This window comes from Hippichthys cyanospilos, chromosome 18 (genome assembly GCF_059441005.1).
Source record: "Hippichthys cyanospilos isolate Australia breed blue-spotted pipefish chromosome 18, RoL_Hcya_1.0, whole genome shotgun sequence".
Taxonomy (NCBI): Eukaryota; Metazoa; Chordata; class Actinopteri; order Syngnathiformes; family Syngnathidae; genus Hippichthys; species Hippichthys cyanospilos.
In genome coordinates, this window is record NC_142386.1 from 15,281,116 (window position 1) to 15,296,587 (window position 15,472).

At 41.2% G+C, this 15,472-nt stretch overlaps 1 protein-coding gene across 4 annotated transcripts in view; it reads right to left on the reverse strand.

The window, feature by feature from the left end:
• caln2 (calneuron 2) overlaps positions 1-15,472 on the reverse strand; it is a 64,127-nt gene that overhangs the window by 23,426 nt on the left and 25,229 nt on the right. The window lies entirely within an intron of this gene.

Consider the following 15,472-nt stretch of genomic DNA (forward strand, 5'->3'; position numbering starts at 1 on the left):
CTCAAGGGGCAGGGAAAAATGCAAGTCTATGTCCGGAACCTTGTGTACTTGTCCTTCTATGTGTGAGCATGTGGGTGAGAAACCAATATATGTATGATAAAATTTATAGGTAGCAAGACATTTCAATAAAAAATTATGCATAGCGAGACATCGATAAGAGTCACAGCTGCGGGAGCGCTCCAACTGACAGGCTTGAGCGGCCTTCCTTCTGCTTGAAACAAAACAATACCAAGACAGTTTTTCTCACACTCATTCTCACAGCATACCTTTTCTTCTTAGCAAGCAGCTATATTTTGTAGCAGATTTATAGTCACTATAATCCTATACCACTATAATCCTATACCAAAATCATTCACACAGCAAAGCATTTCTTTATTGCAAATATTTATATTTTGTAGCAGATGTATAATCACTATATTTACAATTATTCTAACAAGTGTAAAAGACAAAAAATGGCGTCAAGTTGTAAGTAAAAGTTGTGACGAATCCTGTGAGCTTTGACTCTGCAGACCCTCATGAAAAATGCAACACACTACATTCACATTTGTTCCTGCTGTTTCCACAGTGTGCGTACGTATGAGTGTGTACGTACGTATGAGTGTGTACGTGTGTGCACTTCAGGAAGCAGCAGCAAGCAAGGAGAACATTAGAACACCGCAACAGACTGTTCACTACAAATGGCCTCTGCCAAAGCCATTGAATAAAGGCAGATGGTGGTGCTGGTTGTGATGTTTTTGTTGTCCGCATCACGGCCAACTTCCTAGCGGCAAGTGTGTGCTGATATGAAGTAGATATTAAGTCATCGACAATTTTGAGTTTTTTGACTGACACAAGTACACACACTTACACACACTTAGCCCCATGAACAATTGCTAGTACAGTGGACCCCGATTTACAACGTCTCTGCCTTACATTTTTTTCACCTTACGATGAAGACTGCACCGTTTTTTTGTCCCTCTTTATGCCATTTTTTTGCCTTACGATACCTCAAGAGTGGCGGTAAGTTTGCACGCGTGACTCTGCGAGTCTCTTCGCACTCATATGTCTATACACGCGTCACTGATTACATCAATACAATGCTGGTCTGTTACTGGTCAGCCTCATGACTCCGTAAGACGCTGGTCTAGTATTGGTCGGCGTTGCGGAAACACTAAGATGCTGGTCTGCTATTGGTTGGTGTCACTCGTTCCAACGTTAAAGATTTGTTCTCCTGTGAGTGCTTACAAAAACATATTTATAGTGCATTTTAGTGCTTGATTCAAACTTGAATTGGTTAGTGTGAAGAGAATCATATATTACGTTTTTATCATTATTTGCTTATTTCTTGTCTAGAATAGTGTGCATTGCTATCCATCTATGCAGTCCTAGATCATCTCGTCCCAGTCCTTAGATAAAGCTGTTGATGCAGGAAAGTGTGAGCTGGGACCTTGGCCCAGCTGTTGGTGGCGCCCGACGGGCTCTTTTTGTTATGTCTTATAATGTGCAATGCTTTGCTGAATGAATAAAAAGCAGGCAGAGCCGCTTGAGCGACGATGAATCCTATTGGCAACACATGAGTATGTAAGCCTAGGGTTTTTCCTTTGCCTAGGCTGAAAAAAGTCAATCTTGGCTAGTCTATTTATTTTTATTTTGAAACAAATAAATGGCAAGTTCCTGCACTTTCTCTGCAGTTTAAGATGGCTTTGGAAAATTTGACAAGGAAGTTCGACTGTGTGGATTTTATGTTGAATAATGTATATTATTGAATAAAAATGTAATTTGGCTGAGTTGTGTGTTGTTGAGGGTATCATGTAAAATAAATGTAAATTCACCAATTCCATTACTTTCACAGTAAATTATTGGAAAATGTTAGCATGACTTTCACAGTATACATTGTAAAATCACAGTAAACTATTGTATATTAGTGCATTTTCACTGTAAACACAATGTAAAAGTAGTGCGAAAAGTAGTGCAAAACGTTGTAAATTCCCTGTAATGTACTGTAAAATAACAGTATTGCTGGCTGTGAAGTCACAGTATAGTTGTGTCCAAGTCTGTGCAGGAGATGTATTGTTAACTGAAACCTCTGGGAGCACCAGTGACACCCAGGAACAGACTGGATGACGACCATGAAAAGGGTGGTGGCATCTGGAGAGACAGAGGATGACCGGAGAGACGGCACCCCGGGGCGGGGAGGGCTGGCAGCCCAAGCCATGTCTTCCGAGAGGAGGGGAGGAGGATAAGCACCACAACAGGACGGATTTAAGAACAACGACAAAGGACAACGGAATTATGACGACGACAGTTTAATACATCTGCGGTAAGATTTGCAAGAATCAAAGGGTTTTAAAGATACACTAGGGCACAAAGAAATTTTTGTCAGTGGCAACGATGATACAACGCACAGAAGTCAAGTCTGGTCATACACAGGCAACCCATGGTGCCCAGAGCCTCCGAATGACGTCTTCAACCCAGCCAACAGTTTTTAAGCCCCCAGGAAACAGCATCTCTCAACAACATACAGAGAGTCTCCTCAGGTCTCAGAATCCAGAGGCTTAGAGAAGAGCTCAAGCTGCTGAAGAGGCAATACAGGACAGTTTGGGAAGTGGAGAGAGCTGGCCTGGCGGATCATAGAGCAATATTAAGGAAACAACTCATGACTCTGCAGAGGGAAGAGTTTCACAGGAGGGGGCAGAAAGAGAGAGCAAGGAAGAGAACAGCTTTTCTGGCCAACCCCTTCAAGTTGGCCAAGCAGCTTCTTGGCTAAAAGAGGCCTGGCCGCCTCACCAGCTCCAAGGATGCCATCAACAACCACCTCAAGGCCACGTGCAGTGATCTATCAGAGAGCATCTGCTGGGTACGGATCACTGACAGTATACCACCAGAGCCTATATTAGAATTCAACCAAAAGGTTCCCTGCCTTAGTGAAGTGGAGGAAGTGGTGCAGAGAGCACGGGCAAGTTCAGCACCAGGCCCAAGCGGAGTCCGATATAAGGTCTACAAGAATTACCCAAAGCTGAGACATAGGCTTTGGAGGGCTCTGAAGGTGATCTGGAGGAGAGGGCAGATCATCAAGTCATGGAGGTATGCAGAGGGAGTGTACACCCCAAAGAAAGAGAAGATCATCAACCAGTTTCGCCTAATCTCCTTGCTGCAGTATATGTTGCGAGCGTAACCATCTTCAGCATTGTTGCCAAGAGACTCTCCAACTTCCTATTGAGCAATAATTACATTGACATGTCAGTGCAGAAGGGAGGAATAGGCTACTGGGAGTTCCTGGTTGCCTGGCACACACAGGCATGGTAACACAACTTATCAGGGAAGCAAGAGAGGACAAAGGGGATTTGGTGGTGCTGTGGCTAGACCTCACCAACGCCTCTGGCTCGATACCCCACAAGCTGTTGGAAGCTGCACTGGAAAGACATCACATCCCCCAGAAGGTGATAAACCACATCCTGGATAATGACAGCAAGTTCAGTTAGAGAGTCTCCTCTGGTGAGCTGACATCGGACTGGCACCAACTGGAAGTAGGAATACAGTGAACCCTCGCTACTTCTCGGTTCCACTATCGCGGATTTATCACATCGCAGATTTTTTTTCCATTACGCGGATTCGCTATACTGCGGATTTTTTTTTCCATTATGTGGGTACATGACTTCGGAATTTTTTTTTTCATTATGTATGAAGGTGCTTTAGCATTCTAGATTGTTACTTTTCCGGCAGTCGGCATAGTGAACCCCTCTCCTTTGAAGTCTCGCGCAGCATATTAGTAGTGAACCAGATGTTGAATTAAAGTGTAATCTGTACATGATCAAAGTTGATTACAATGGAGAGTTTACATTTGAAATACCATTTTTTTTCTAAAAGAAATCTAGGTAAGACATTCCCAACGGTGTCTACTTCTCTGTCTCTGCCTCTTGCCTGTGTGTTCACAATGTGTGCTGGGGTGCGTTTCTTGAGTTACACATTACGCCCCTGTGGAGTTTTAATCCCCCCCCCCCCCCCCCCCCCCCAACAGGGACATTTGTGTCAGTCATGAAGTGCACCCACAGCAAAAAGCACACACACACACACACACACACACACACACACACCCACACACACACACACACACACACACACACACACACAGTCGGGCAGTGAGAAATACAGTAAGGAGCAGAAGTTTGCCAGACCATTGGAAATGTCTTACCTAGACTACTTTTATAATAAAATGGTATTTCAAATGTAAACTCTCCATTGTAATAATCTTTGATAAGGTACAGATTAGATTTTAATTCGGACCGCTGCTAATATGACTGTAGCTGCGTAAGACTTCAAAGGAAAGGGGGAACGGTTCACTTACTGTACAGTGTATAAGGTTTAATCATTCAAAATTTAAATAAATATGCGTACTGCAGTAATATTTGTCTTAAATAATATGTATAGTATGAAGACTTTTCACATTAAAAAAATAAATATTTAAATATATATTTTATTTATTTATTTATTTATTTTAATGTGAAAAGTTGGGGGCGCTACTTCGCGGATTTTCGGCTATCGTGGCCGGTTCCAGACCTATCTACCACGATTTGGGAGGGTTCACTGTAATCACCAGGTTCACAATCTAAGTGATCCTCTTCCGCTGGCAATGAACATGTTTGTCAAGGCAGCTGAACCAGAATGTAGAGGTCCCCTGACCAAGTCAGGAGTAAGTCAATCTCCTATTAGAGTCTTCATGGATGACCTCACGGTGACAACGAGGATAGCGACCTACATGTTGTTGCCCTGTCTCATCAGATCTTGGGATAGTTTACCACCAAGTGATGCATCCTTGTTTCAGCTATCAGAAGCAAATCGGAAGAGCATGGTGGCTTTCGTTGTACTTTCAACTGGACTCATGATGTATCTCCAGATGACATCAGAAGAATGGACAGAAACGCCACTGAGCTGACATCAGCGACTAGTGGCCTGCTAAGTGCACTGTAAACCTTCTTTCCCAACTTTCACATCAACCAGAAAGCAACGCCAGCACAAAGAGAGGGGGAAAAAACAATCAAGTCATGATCAATGATGACAAATGATCTGAGATCAAAGCAATGCACACATGCAGTCAATGAGTTGAAATTGAAAACTATTTTTTTTCAAGTGATAAATCCATACTGCTTGCTGGCCAACAAGATTGTCTAGTTTCTCTCATGCTTGGCCAGCTTGAAAGGATTTTTTTTTTTTTTTGCATCAATTCAGAGTTGAAAAGTTTCTCCAGAGAACAATCATGACAAAGGCTCATCCAAATAAGTCAATTTAATCTCCCTTGCCCCAAGCATCTGATTGCTTCTTCTTGTTAATATTGATTTCGAACTTCTTATTTCACCAACTGACCCTTTGCTGATCCTGTTGACCTGGCAGGTCCATTTCCTCAGGATACAAAAAAGACAATAATACCTCTATATAATTTGATCTCCTTGACAATAGGCAGGAGAAAAAAAAAAATATTGCACAAGATCAGCCCTGCAGCAGTGGTCAGTCATAATATTGCACTTTTGCTTTGTTTTGATCAACATAATCTCTTTTTACTGCTCCCTCACTATTTACTTCCATCATCATCGTTTCATCTTTGAAGATTGTCGTGGCCCATTTTGGCTCACATCCGTCTCCCCTCCAGCTTCTTGCTCGTCTGACCTCCAACTCCCCCCCCCCCCCCCCCACTCCATTTCAACTTGCTCTCCTCCTTTCACATAACTCACTCCCTGCTTTATCAACTCATTCATGCCACTCGCGTCCTGTTGCTACTTTCACACACTCCGCACACACAACGGCATGGCTCGGTGGTAGAGTGGTCGTTTCCCAGCTGAGAAGCTGTGGGTTTGATCCCCCAACCATCAAGACTATGTCAAAGTGTCCTTGAGCAAGACACTGAACCCACAATTGCGCCTGATGCTGCATCATCAGGAGGTAAATGACTAGTAAGTGTAAAGCGCTTTGAGTACCCAAGGTAGAAAGGCGCTATATAGGTGAAAGTCTATTTACCATTCCATTTACGTACACGCACATGCACAGAGGTGAATCCATGCTGAGCCATCACAAGTGCCAATAAGACCAAAGTCAATTTATGTGCATATAGGCGCGCATGAAGGGGGAAAGGCGCGACACCTAAGGACACATCAAGGACACAAAAGTCTTAAGTCCCTTCACATCTAGCGGGACAGGAAGACCAAGCGTGTGTGCGTACCAACGCATGTGTTTGTCTCCCCTTTGTTCACATCGTGTCGCCACACGTGGGCTAGGTAAGTGACAAGAATATAAATGTGAGCTGTTGCCATGGCTACGCGGCAGCTTTGTGAGTCATGGAAGCAGAAAAGAATGAGAACGCAAAACAAGTCTTTCCTCTTCTTCGCATTTCAAACTCACTCCTTTCACAACACCATTAATTTTCGACACCTCCTCTTTAGTGTCCTTTCTCTCCTACACCCTCAACCCCTTCTCGCTTCCTCATCCAACTGCTACTCCCCACATGTACCCCCCAACCCCTTTCCAACCTAGTTTCCATTACTGTTCTGCAGCCCCCATACCCGAGATGTGAGAAAGGAGGTCATCACATGGTTGATGTTTCAGCAGCAATCAACGGCAGTTGGAAGGAGCTTTCTTTCAGAATAAATAACTCAAAAAAGGATCATCCCAAGATGTTCTTTTGGGGTGACTGTATTTTTTGAGAAAAATAGCCAACCTTTGCACTTCATGTCCATCTATGTTGTGATAGAGTGCTGTGAAAAAGTGTTTGCCCCTTTCCTGATTTCTGTTTTGTGCATATTTATCACTTGCAAAGGTTTAATTTGATCAAACCAGCTTACCTCAATAAGATAACCAAATGATACTGTATATAAGATGCATTCCTAAATGATGATTTTATTTACCAAGGGGAGAAAAATACAAGCCTATTTGACCCAACTTCACAAAGCAAATGTGGCCAACCACAAATCTGATTCCCACATTTGTTGAATGAAGAAATCATCTTAATAAAATAGAATAGATTTATTATCATTGTACGGCAGGTATACAATGAAATCAGGGTATATTAATGATTGGGGCATACCAAATATTGAAAACATGGGCCATAAATGGAACAAATATAATAGAATAGAAATCATTGATTCACATCAGAACAGTCGTTGATATTTTCAGTGTGTTCTTGCTTTGTTGTTGTTCAGAGCATTAATAAGTCTGGCGGCGGAAAAAATGGCCCTGAATAAGTTTGTCCAGTACTGTAGCACCGACCAGAGGGCAACATTTTGAAAACCTGATGACAAGGATGAGTTGTACCGCTGTCAATGTTCCTAACTCTACTGAGGTAGTGAGAGCTGACGGTGTCGTCCAGGGAGGGCAGACAGCATCCTGCGATTTTCTGGGCAGTGTTGATCATCATATGCCTCACTGTCTGTTGGCTGCAGTGCACTCTGCGTATCATGCACATACTATGCAATACACTAGGACACTCTCAATGGTGGTTCAGTAGAAAGTCTCAAAGTGACTTTTTAGCGTTGAGTCGAGAGAACTACCTCACATTAAACACCATAAAGACTAATTAACTGCTCTTGGACTTTCATAAACACAACAAACCTGCATCGTCAAATGGAAATGTTGTTGAAAGGGTCCGCTAGTTCAGGCTCTGTCTGTCCCAACCTATTAGATAAAGTGAAGTAGGCTACAGAATCTGAATAATTAAGGTACTGTGTCACACATTGATACGAAGAAATGCCATAAGAAATAAGAACAAAAAAAATCTATCAGTATGGAGGAAATGGAGAAAACTAGGAACAATGGCAACTCTTCCCAGGAGTGGTCGACCAACAGATTACTCCAAGTGAGCAGCAACATCTTATCCAAGATGTCACAAAAGAACCAAGAAAAAATCCAAAGAACTGCAAGCCTTGCCGGTCCCAGTTAAGGTCAGTGCTCAGAAGTCACCTATAAGAAAGACGTTCTCCAAAAATGGGATCCGTGGAAGGGTTCTCAGGTAAAAACCACTGCCGTCACAAAAGAACATAAAGACTGGTTTCACATTTGCCAAAAGCAAGTTGATGATCCTCAAGAGTTTTAGAGAAGCATTCTGTGGAATGATGTCAAAAGTGGAAGTTTTTGGAAGGTATGAAGCCCATTGCATCTAGCGTAAAATGTCAAAGGCATTTCATAATAGGATCATATGATGCCAGCAGTAAAGCATGGTGGTGGCAGTGTGATGGTCTGGTGTTGCTTTGATTCCTCAAGACCTGGACAACTTTCTTTTAATCTTTTTATTGAACAAGAACATAATACAATTCCAGTAATAGAATTACAATTAACATTTTACATATATGTGAATACAGGAACAAAACAAAACAAGAAAACAAAAAAAAGACAAAACAAGCCAACTACCTAAACACCACCCCACCCCCCCTTCCCGCCCCCCACGGCCCGTCATGACAAAAAATAAAACTGGTTACTAATGCATTCTAGAGTGCAACAACAGACACACTCAGTTGGGTAGTACCTCTAAATCTGTAAAATAAGAAATGAAGGGTTGCCATTTGTGAAAAAACTTGTCCGTACATCCTCTCAATGTATACTTAATTTTCTCCAGTTTTAAGAGAAACATGGTGTCCCTAAGCCACTGGGAAATGGAAGGATATTTAGCAGACTTCCAATGCAACAATAAGGACCGTCTTGCTAGTAAGGATGTACAGTATATGCAATAATATCGTTTTATATGGAACTTAGTGCAAGTGACGCATCAGGAATCCCAAAAATGGTAATCAGCGGGCAAGCCTGCACATTTACTCCAAGAACAGTCGACATAATGGAAAAAATAGCCAGTCCAAAAGCTCTTCAGCTCAGGGCAAAGAAAAAACATAAGGCTAAGGTGACAGGGAGAGCCATGGCACTTATCACATGTGTCTTCCACCTCTGAATATATTTCAGAGAGTCTTGCCTTGGAAAAATGGACCCTGTGTAGAACTTTAAATTGAATGAGTCCAAGACGAGCACACGAAGTGGTAGACTTTATCCCACCTACAGAACGTTCCCAGGCCTCTTCAGTTAATTGAATTCCCAATTCCCTTTCCCATGCATCCTTAATTCTGTCACTTGACTATTTAACGCCAAAATGGAGTCATAGATATTCGAAATCATCCCTCTCCGATGAGGAGAACGTGAAAGCAAACATTCCCAGGATTGCTCTGGGTGTACAGAGGGAAAATTAGGGAAAAACTTAGAAACAAAATTACAAATTTGAAAATAGCGAAACATATAAGAAACAGAGAGTCCATATACCTGGATGACAAGTTGGCAAAACTATCAAAGACACCATCTACAAATAAGTGTTTGAATTGTTTGATACCCTTGTCCTACCACCCTGAGAATGCTGAGTCCAAAAGTGATGAAGGAAATAGGTGATTGTTGTTTAAAAGACCCAAAGAGGACATAGCTACGAATTTAAAGTGTCGTCTAAATTGATACCAGACCTTTAGTGTATTGAGAACCACTTGGTTATCAGTGTATAGTGAGAGTTTTGTAGGCAAAGAAAAATAAACTAAGGAAGCTATAAAGGATCCCCTATAAGACGATAACTCTAATTTACACCAGGAGGTTCCAGGAGATTGTAACCAGAAGCAAAGTTTATGAATGTGAGCAGCCCAATAGTAAGATTGAAAACTGGGTAATGCGAGTCCACCACTAAGTCTACATCTCTGTAATAAAGATTCACGAATCCTAGGTGGCTTCCCAGCCCAAATAAAAGAAGAAATTATCCTATCCAGAGAATCAAAAAAGTGTTTTGGTCGAAAAAGAGGAATTGACTGAAATAAAAAAAGACATTTTGGTCTTGACTACATTGATCCTGCCGATTAATGAAAGGGGGAGGTTACCCCAACTTTGAATATCCGAAGTAATCTTCGAGATAAGAGGAGTGAAGTTAGCCGACACAAGGTTAGATATCGAACCGGTAACGTTTATACCTAGGTACTTAAACCCAGACAAACTGAAATGAAAATGTAAGTCAGTCCGGTGTCGGCTACATGCTGCAGTGTTAATGGGAAAACATTCACTTTCTCCAAATTCAATCTGTAACCTGAAAACGAACCGAAGTTCTCCAAAATACATAAAACGGCAGGGATAGAAATTGCAGAATCAGTTACATACAGTAACAAATCATCAGCATATAACGATAATTTGTATTCCGTCCCATTTCGGAAGATTCCTCTAAATAAAGGGGATGACCTTAATGTAATACATAAAGGCTCAATGGCGACAGCAAAGAGTAAAGGTGACAAAGGACAGCTTTGGCGACATCCGTGACTCAGGGCAAAATAATCAGAATAAGTATAATTTGTGTGGACACTAGCTTTAGGGGATGCGTAAAGAAGGCGAATCCAAGAAATAAATTTATCACCGAAACCAAATTTCTTCAAAACTGCAAAGAGGTACTCCCACTCCACCCTATCAAAGGCTTTTTCCGCATCTAATGAAATTACAATCTCAGGAAGTTCAGCTGAATACTTGGAGTATATTATATTAAAAAGTGTACGGGTATTACAAAACAGTTGACGTCCCATTAAAAACCCATTTTGCTCTTCAGATATAATAGAAGGGAGCACGTTCTCCAACCGAGATGCGATTACTTTAGCCAACACTTTCACATCAGCATTAAGCAGAGATAATGGTCTGTAAGAACCACAGCAGGTCGGATCTTTATCCTTTTTAACAAGGAGCGCTATAGTGGCTTGTGCCAGAGTTGGTGGTAAACAACCACATTCCAAAGATTCGTTGAAAACGGATAGGAGTAGTGGTGCCAGTTTTTCAATAAATGTTTAAAAAAAATTTCAATTGAGAACCCGTCAGGGCCAGGGGCTATGTGAGATTGCATAGCTTTAATTGAATTGTATACTTCCTCAATAGATAGAGGGGAGTCCAAATGTTTGGCAACATTAGAATCAATCACAGGATTAGAAAGATTTTGAAGAAAGTCAATCATATTAGTATTGTCTATAGGAAAGTCAGCTTTGTATAATGTGGAGTAATATGATTTGAAAGCAGCATTAATTTCCAGAGGATGTGTAGTAATTGTACCACTAGTATTTCTAATACTTGGTATCAAACGGGAAGCGGCCCGTCGCCGTATTTGATGTGCCGGTAATCGACAAGACCAGAACAACTTGCTGTGATTGATGGAAAAATGAAATAAAAGTTCCTAAAGGAGAACTTCCAACCATCAGTGTGTGCCCTCAAACTCAAGCATGATTGGATCATGCAGAGGACAACCATCAAACATATCAGAAAGTCCACCTCAGAATTGTTCGAAAAGAACTAAATTAAGGTTTTGGAGTGGCCAAGTCAGAGTCCACATTTCAATTCAATGGAGATGCTGTGGTGTAAGCTTAAACAGGAAAATCATGCTCCAAACCCTCAAATATGGCAGGAACAACAATGCAAAAAAGAGTAGTTCAAAATTTTTTCACAGGTGTATGAAGGCCTCATCAACAGCCAGCACAAACGTTTGATTTCAGTTATTGCTGAAAAAGGTGACACAACTTGCTATTAGGTTCACGGTCCAATTATTTTTTCACAGAGGATCAGAAAAGGTAAATAATATTATGATTTAGAAACTACCCAGTACATTTTATATATCTTTTTGTATTTCAGTGTGATATTAAATTTGATTTGAAAGTGATAAATATGCAAGACGGCTCAGAGGTAGCGTGGTTAGCACTTCCTTCTCACAGTTCAGTCCCGAGTTCAAATCCAGCTGGCACTGGCCTTCCTGCGTGGAGTTTGCTTGTTCTCCCCAAGCCCACGTTGGCTCTGTCCAGCTACCCTGGCTTCCTCCCACACTCCAAAAACATGCATGGCAGGTGGGTTGAACACTCTAAACCAGCGGTCCCCAACCACCGGTCCGTGGATCAACTGGTACCGGGCTGCGTGGACTGCAACCGAAATAATGTTTTGGAAATGATTTAGCTTAACAGTTCATAGTTTGTGCTTGATCTTTGTTTTTCTGGTGCTGCCTCTGGCCGCTGTTGATATTACATAAGTAGTGAGAAGGATGATGTGGTTTTTAGAGCAGCCAGCAGCAGCAGGTGAGGACGTGTGCGTATGTGGCTCTCACATACAGAAATAGTCACAGTGAGATAATATTTTGACAAAATAGCGTTTGGTGATGTTATTTTGACTAGCAAGCGCCAAGTTTTACGAAGGAAATGTCACCAAAAAAGGCAAACTTGAAGCGAACAATACAAGAAGCAGCGTTTTGTGAGTTTTTTCGTCCCCTCTTTAAGACAATTATACCACCGCTTTACGATTAACATCAACAACTGTCATTACCAGTGGGGTTGATTGTGTTTTGCCTCCTTCTTGAGGCATTTTTAGGTAATTGCTCTTATTTTTTGCTGTTATTTTCCATCAAACTGCCTCCGCTGCAACGAGTCACGACAATGCTGGTATGCTATTGATCCACGTCCCGACTCCCTAAGATACTGGTCTACTATTGGTCCGCGTGATGAGGTCACGAAGATGGTGGTCTGCTATTCTACCCTTACTAAGGGATATGGTCATAACAAGTGTCACTCAAAGGTAAATAAATCCTTTAAATATTTTTTATTTATGATATTATTTAATTGTATGCATGTATATTATATATAAGTAGCATTCACTATACTATTTTGATACCAAGTTTTAATATGTCTAAACAATTTTTATGTTTTTACTTGGGGTTTCACATGCATTAGCTAATTCACATAGGTTTGGATTGCCCGCCATATGGCGATTTCGCGTTACGATCCAACCGTGGAGCGGCTTAATCTTGCAAACCGGGGGCCCACTGTACTCAGTTAAGATGCAGAATAGGAATTCGACCAGGTGGAATGGCCATATATTTTTGGTCTTTTGCAGAAATTTCAGTTAGGACAAGCTTTCATTTCTTGGGTAAGACTTTTTGTATAAAATCCCCTAAGCAAGAATTCTGACAAACCAAACAATGTCTGCTTAGTTTAAACTATGCAGGGGAACCAAACATGGACCTGTTCTTAGCCCACTACTGTTGCACTTGTTTGAAGCCTTTGGCAGAAACAATCCGCACACATCCAGATATTCATGGTTAGAACACAGTCTTGACTAGGAATATTATATCACTTTATGCTGATGACATTTTGTTATACGTAACAAAGCCTCAAACATCTGTATACCCGCAATTTTGTCGATCATTGATACATTTGGAACCATTGCAGGTTATAGAATTAATAGGTGTAAGAGTGAACTATTCCCCATAAAATTGGATATCTGGATGTCGCTTGCAACTGTCCTGTGGCGTTGGATGAGATAACGTATTTAGGCATCATAGTGACAAGGAAATATAGCGCCTTTGCGAATGCAAACTTTCTCTCTCACATAGAGAGATTGAGAAGCAATTTTCAATTCTGGAGGACATTGCCACTATCGTTGCTAATAAGGGCGAACACCATAGGCATGGTCTTTCTCCAGCAATATTTATACATAGTCATTATAAATAGCTATTGTCATGTTGTTCATGTGGAACTTCAAGTCGCACAGAATAAAAAAAGAACATCTTTGCAAGCGCAAATCTGTTGGCGGCCTGGCACTACCCCATTACTGTTTGGCTTCAAATTTATGTACTTTAGCTCTCCTGCTGAATGAGACAGCATCCTCTCCAGGCCTGAAGCTGGAGAGGGAGCAATGCCACCCCATACTCCATGGGGGCAGTGATACTCTCTCCCACCATTCTGACAGCCACTTACTATAACAACAGCCCAGTAATCCAGAGCACAATACGGATTTGGAAACAAAAAGGAAAATACTTCAAGCTCAGAACCTTGTAATTATGCACGCCTATTTCATGCAACCTGTTTGTCTGTCCCTCTGGTGCCGATGGCACCTTCAATTTATGGAGAGAATTGGGAATCAGTAAATTGAAACACTTGTACTTGGAGGGGACCTTTATGTCGTTTCAGCAATTGCAGGAGAAATTCGGACTGCCGAACAAACACTTTTTCGGGTACCTACAGATATGTAATTATGTCTGCTTTCACGTACCACAATTTGAGAAGGCTCAACTGGATCTAACTTAGTTTTTTTTGTGAGTGTGCCATTGATGTAGTTGGTTGTGTGTGTGTCATTTTTCATTCACTTATTTTTCCATTTCTTTTTTTTTTTTGCCCAGGGACATTGTCACTTTTAACTGTATTATGGTTATTGTTATGATTGCATTTCATTTGTGGCTCCTTGTGAAAAACCAATAGATCCATGTCCTGCATGTTTTTTTTAATGTATGTGTGTGTGTGTGTGTGTGTGTGTGTGTGCGTGTGTGTGTGCGTGTGTGTGTGTGTGTGTGTGTTTGGTTGTTTCATATAAAAATATATATTTAAAAACATCATTTTGGCTCAGGGGCCGCATGGGGGAAAATCTATTCTCAAGAGGGCCAGCAAGTCAAAATCATGCTATCTATGTAAAAACAATGTGTTAATTATGTGGAGATTTTTGCTCTGCTTCAAATAGCCCCCAAATAGCAAAGGTCACCTGTAACTATATTGTTGAAAACTAAAACTAAAACGGTCAGGTTTACTGAGTAGACATTTGTAAAAACCAATGGCTCACAAAGAAAGAGAGAAGGCATATTTCAGCTCATGCATGAGGAGAACGATTCAGGACCACAAAGGCTGCAGTTCTGCCGTGCTCTGAGGCCCGTCCCTCTCATCTGCTTCCTTTATTATCTTAGAGGTCCCTAAGTTACATGAAGGTTCCGGCCCTAAAGGGCAAATGTGCACAGGGGTGTGTGTGTGGCCAGAACCTAAAAGTATGAAATGCACGGTTGTTTCGACCTGTGTGACTGTGTTTGGAAAGATAAGCGCATGTGAATGTGGCACAAAATAATATGCAGCAACTATCTCAGTAAATCAAACAGGTCAACAACTGCTAACATTTCCTAGAACACAAGATTTTCTTCCAGAGGGGTCCTTGAGTGGCTCTGGGCGTTGGACATGTTGCTGTTTCGAAACAGTGCTGTTGACTGCCCTCGGAAATGACCTCAACAATCATTACTAACACAACATAAGAGATATGAGATATATGTGTAAATAAACTGTAACACATTCTAAATAGGTGACAAATGTATAATCACATGTATGAATCAACAAACACAAATCAACAGTAAGAAATCATACTGGCAAACAGACTGAACTTTAAAAAATACTCATTAATTTTGGTATTGATATATCTCATTCCTGCAATTCTTATCTTCAATTCTTTGGTACAAAAAGTGGGAAATACTGTCTCTTCTCTAAATCCGAAAATTCTTTCAGAAATTTGGAGCTCAACATATTTGCACCTCCTTCAATTTGCTAAGCACAACTTAATTTCTGACTTTTTTGACAAAATTTGGACCACATTGGATGGTCTAAACCAGTGGGTCTCAAAGTGGGGTCTGTGGCATGACTGCAGGGCATCCGTGAAATAATTTGGGTGTTTTGAAATC